Genomic DNA, 6,000 nt, shown 5'->3' on the forward strand with positions numbered 1-6,000 from the left:
CATACCTAGGTACTGTAACAAACACTATAAAACGCATTAAAAGGGCGTTAAAATTAACCAATCACATAATTGTGAATCAAATTCCCAGACATTAAACATGTTTTATATTTCAGTTCACACTCGCACACTCATCTACATGCATAAAGACCTTTCTAGACATTTGCTACTCACCAAATAGGCTGTATGTGTGTTTTCTTTGATAATATACATGCTTTCTTATTCATAGTAAACTCACAGATCCTATCATACACCTCAGCATAGAGAAAGAGGAGAGCAGGAGGAGGAAAGGAGAGTAAACCTGAAGCACTTTTTCACTGCAGTGCTTCTATTTTATCCTGTTTCTAACAACCTTCATCTCCTTTGTTGTAGTAAACAAGCACACACACACTCACAACCAGAAACACACTTCCACAAACTCCAAGAGCCACTATCAGGATTATCAGCCAGCACTTGCAGAGCGACAGGGCATGCTTTTTCTCTCTCCGCCATTCCTCCTCCTCCTCCTCCTCCTGCTGCCTGTCCTGTTGATCAATGAGGAAGTTCTTGGGCCTCAACTATTAATCAGAGCCTATCGGCTATCTGTCTGCCGAGCCAACCAATCACGGCCCTCCGACAGCTGGGCCATGAAAAATGTGGCCTGGTGGATGAAGGGGAGGCTGGGGAGAAGGGGGAGGATGGGTGGTGGTGGTGGGGTCGTGCAGAAGAGGAGGGAGGTGAAGGAGCACTCTATCTGATCCAAGTCAGGTCACGGCTGCACAACTGCACTTAATGCACTTACAGTTGATTCTTAACATGGTGACGGCTGACGGCACACACACAGATGGATGACGGAGCGGAGGTTTCATGGCCGATACACGTAGAATAATTAACTCCAATCAATACGTTTGCCCCTCATTTACTTTTGCACGCATGTTACAGGCGGTTAGTGTGAGACGAAATCTGACAGAAACTACAGTGAACTCGGTGTTTTTCTGCAGCAGAGAGCTCCCCAGCGACGACTAGAACGCTGTTGATCTGTTGTCCAATAACGAGGCCTGTCCCCGCACCTCAAAGCTTCATCAACACACCACCATCCCTCTTCTGCATAATCACCAAACTCACACTCATCCATTCACATCTTATTGCCATGATTAGATTACATCTAATGCTATTACATCTCTCCCATCTCTCTCCCTCCTCTTTCTCTCTCTCCCTCATCATAGATTTCTTGCAGATCTTATTAGAGTGTGATGCCGACCAGGTCTCCCCCTCCTTTTTCTTTTTTGGATTTATGAACCCTCAGACTTCTCTCCTTTAATCTCTCTGTCCTCCTCTACTCCCTTCCTGCATCTGTCCATCTATCACTCCCAGGGCTGGCTTGGGCGGAAGAGTATTAATCCCTCCGTCCCATCTCTCACTCCTCTGGGCAGATGAGGAGGTGGAGGAGGAAGATGGAGATGGGAGGAGGAGGAGGAGGGGTAGAAGGTTGGAGGCCTCGGATTACTTTTCATAACATTTCTGTAGCATTGTGGGGAGGAAAAAGTGAGGAGGCACTGCGGGTGATGTATGCAGATTCACTCAATGACGGGATGCCGTCAACAGGTACGAGAACGAGCTGGAGATGCTGCAGAGGTGAGCATGTGTGGGTGGAGTGCAGAGGCAATAACCACAGATGGGATGATAAACAACTTAGTGTGTGAGTGCGTGCCACCTTTATGCATGTTTATTGGCTGAGTTGCGGTGTGCGTAAGTGTGTGTGTCACAAAGGAGTTTATGCAAAACTTTTGCATGTTTTGCTCGAAAAAGAGGCAACAGAGCTGCAGCTTATTACCTGTTGATGCTTGAGATGCACAGACACACCACTTTAAACACACCCACAGCATGTTTGACAGAATCCAATAAGCTCAGGGAAATCAATTGGACAGATCAGGACATTTAATAAGTTCAGTCCTTACAGGCCTAATTCTGTGAGAGAAGAAAAAAGAAACAAATGTCGTGTTTAAAAAAAAAAGAAAAGAAGTAAACCTTTGACCAGCAGTCAGGGTGAAGCCGACTCTTCCCCTCCGCCCCCCTCCACCACCAAGCCTGTGCCGTGACAGGTAGATTAAGGGGCGTGATAGATGCCCCTCTCCGTATCTCCCCCTCTCCAATCCCCCCCACCCCCACCCTCCACCCTTTCCCTCCCCTCCATCCATCATGGCGGCTGGTGTAATTGCGGCTGCGTGGGGCTGGCAGAGGGAGCCTCCATCCATCTCCTTAACAACAAACAGTCACGAGGACGGATGGCGCTGCACTCCCCAGTTAATCTCCATCTATAAGGGGGGCGGAGGGTGGGGTGGGGGTGGGGGGGAGCAGGGAGGTGGAGGAGGGATGGAGAAGGGAGAGGAAAATAACAGAATGGAGGAAGATGGCGTTGGTCTACTAAAAACAAAAAGAAAGGGAGAGGACGAAGGCAGAAGGAAGGAGGGAAGGAGGCAGTGATGGGGAGCTGTCTGAACAGGTAGAAACGGAGGGAGGGGTAAAGGAAGACGAATGGCCCGCTTTGAGGAGAATGAGAGAAACTGGGGGGAAAGTTTGCAAACAGGCTGCAAGAGCAGGTCGATAAGGGTGGATTTGCTTGGTGAGCGTGCCCGAAAAAAACAGGAGAGATGGAGGGAGAAAATTTATGTCTATGCGGCTAGACGACCCAGAAACTAGAGAGGCTCAGGCTCATAAAAATGCACTCTGCCCCCCTACTTTTACCCCTCTCTGTTTCTTTTCCCCAACCTCTGCTTCTGCCTTTACTCCCCTCCATCACTCTCCTTCTTCCCTCTCTCGCCGAGGCAGGCGGGTGGAGGTCGTCTGATGTTTTGGGTGGTTGTGTGTCGTTGCCAGAGGTCACGGCAGCCATATTTTCTTAATGGCGGAGTCACCGAAGTCAACAAGGCTGGGTGGCCTTCTCAAGTCGAGTAAAACTAGACTTTTGTGGCTACATGACTGAAACGGGGGCAGCAGCGCTTTCTGGAGGTGGATGTTTTTCACCTTGCAGCTGACAGATTACCATTTGAAAAGCGTCAACAGCTGGAAATGTCATATTTATGTCTGCAACAACAACATCATGCTGGGAGGATCTACAGAGGACAACAAGTCTGACATGTTCACTTTAGAGCTTCCTGAGATTACAGGCAAATCTGTTTCTAATGCAACGCAAAGGGAACACACGGACACACATTCTCACACAGCTCTGCACACTCTCACAAGCACTTCTCTGCTTGTTCTTTCCTGTTTTCTAGCCCTCGGCATCGCCTGCAGTGAGGCCCAACTTAAAAAAGAAGAACCTTGACACTGACCCTCCTGCACACAAGCAAACAAGTAAGCAAGCACACACACATACATACATTACACACATTCCTGTGTTCGTTGTCATGAACACACGAGTCTGAAAACACACACACACACACACACACACACACGCTAGCTCTCAACAACAGGCCTCGGTAGGTGCAGAGGAGCGAGTGCTTGAGCCTTGACAGGGAGTGACAAATAACTGCAGCAGCCCTGACATGCAGAATGGTCCCTCAGTGAACCTGCCTGACTGATACTCAGCTCTGTGGTGCAGAAAAGCAGTCGGCTCTTTACAGGAGGAGGCAGACACGCAAACCTGAATCTACCTGGAGGTTACAGGCAAGAAGCCACTTCTTCACTATAAGTTTTTATCAGCCACCGCACATACAGACGGGAAAGCAGAGTGGAAACGTCGCGCACCATCAACTGTTTTCCTCGTCCAAAAAAAAAAAAAACACATCAAGGAAATCTTCTAAAAAACAGCAACAGGAATTCTAGTTTAAACCAGTTTTGTTGACAATTACTTGCTGTATTTGCAAAATAATAACTCTAATAATAAGATCAATCTTTTGCTTTCTTTAAAAGAATCAATACTGCTTTTTTTCTCATTTAAAAAATGGGTATTGAAATGCATTTTATGATCGTTATAAACAAAAACCACCCCAGAGCAAATGTATTATGTCTACTATATGTAATGACATGCTTAAATAGGAATCCGATAGTATTTAGACTCAAGTTTGGACATTTGGGAGGGTTGTACTATGTGATAGTATCAAAATTCAATCTTTTTAACCACATTCAAAACCCCAAACTGAGGCAATGCAGCTTTTTTCTGTAGCAGACATTTAAAATTATTATTTATTTATTCGTTTATTTGATCAGGGACCATGCAATTAACATAGAACACATCTGATGTATTATATATAGAGTGTATAGCATTGAGCTCATTTTCATCCCCTGTCCCTGGTTGGGCTTTTCCGTAAAAGTAGTCAGAGGACCAACAACACCAATAAAAACAGCACAGACAACATTATAAACCTAGAACCCCCACCTACACACACACAAACACACACAATGACACAACCCACAGTCAGTCGGACCTTATAGATGTCATATGTGGGTAAAATATGTCAGCAGTTCTCATAAAATAGGAAAAATCATTCATTATTAAGCTGATAAAACAACAATATGACCCCAAACTGTGACTTAAATAAAACAATGAAGCAGTAATAGATCCCAGTACTAAGCCAATGAATGTCACTGTTTGAATATTTTGCCTCATTCTACCTTGAATTGTATTTAATTCCTCATTGTTGTTTTAATTGCTGCATTTCAACCTAATGTTCCTCCCTGTGTTAGAACATTTGTGTGTCTTCCTTAAGAAATCAGCTTATGGCCTTAACAGCACATGTTGTGTAAAAGCGGTGTGTGTCAAAGCTGCTGATGTGATAAAAACGTCAGATTCTTTATGTGTTTAGGATTTAAATGAGTGTAATCTGCATGTTTAGGCAACAGCCTGTTAGATAGATGTTACTCAGCCTGGAGATTTATGATCCAATTCAAGCAACAAGTCAAAGGAGCCAAAGGAAAACACTGAGATCTGCGTTTTCAATCCGTTATTGAAGCATTAGTGTGAACTGAAAAGGTTGGGGAAATGAAATCTAAACCCCTGCAAACATGAATCCTTCAGATCACTTGAGTGTTAATCCTTTTCATTCACCCTGATAAAGGCAAAACAAGCCTTTTCCAGCCCATTGACGCAGCTTCACGGCTGTATTACCGGCTCAGTGTCGGAGGGGGCTGTGCGCTCTGATCACCCCTGTAGGACATCAGCGCCCCGCAGAGTTGAAAGACCCCTGCCTGGACGCACGGTTCGGGTCCTTCGCAGGCGGCCCCACGGCCAAACACCATGCCGCCCACGGAGCCGCCTGCCCCGGCCTGCTGATCCCCTCCAAGCCGCTGCTGATTGAAGTGCAGCCGCCTGTTGGCCCCTCACAGCGGGGCCCGGGAAAGAGGAGCGTTTTGGATAATTATTATGTTACTTAGGTGCCATTTACAACACAAGACTGGGAGTTTAGATATCCCACTAACATGTCAAAGGTTTCTTGTTTTCTCCCTCTAGTTAAAATTAAACTTTCTCACTGGAGTGGTTTTGTTTTCTCGCTTTTCTCAATCAACAAAAAGAGGCCAAAGGGGCATGTTTGGGCTGCGTCAAAAGGGCCCTGGATGGATGGATGGATGGATGGATGGATGAAGACAAAAACAATAAAACACTTTGGAAACTATCATCAGCTTGTAAATTCCGTGTCACCGAACACGCTTCAAACTTATTTATGACTCTGGATGAGAGAGAACTTGATAAAACTCCTTAATTGTGCACTAAATACCTTTAAAATCAGCCTTTAGATGAGCTCTCCTGCAGGGAAACCAACAATTTTATGGATTTTTCTGGCTGATTAAGATCCAAAGTGTCGCGTTTGTGTGCAAACTATCCAGATTTTTTAAAAACATTTTTGGTGATGTGTCCTCTTACGGACACTTCAGATTAACCACGAGACTTCCCCAGATTCTGTTGAACACAGAGAGAGAGTTATCACGATTCTTCTATCCCGGGATGATAATAGCGCAGCTGCAGGGAGAGAAAGGGAGGGAAAGATGGGAGGATGATGGAGGAGTGAAATCAGCGCGGAGATAAAA

The sequence above is a fragment of the Acanthochromis polyacanthus genome, chromosome 13, assembly GCF_021347895.1.
Source record: "Acanthochromis polyacanthus isolate Apoly-LR-REF ecotype Palm Island chromosome 13, KAUST_Apoly_ChrSc, whole genome shotgun sequence".
NCBI classification, from domain to species: Eukaryota; Metazoa; Chordata; class Actinopteri; family Pomacentridae; genus Acanthochromis; species Acanthochromis polyacanthus.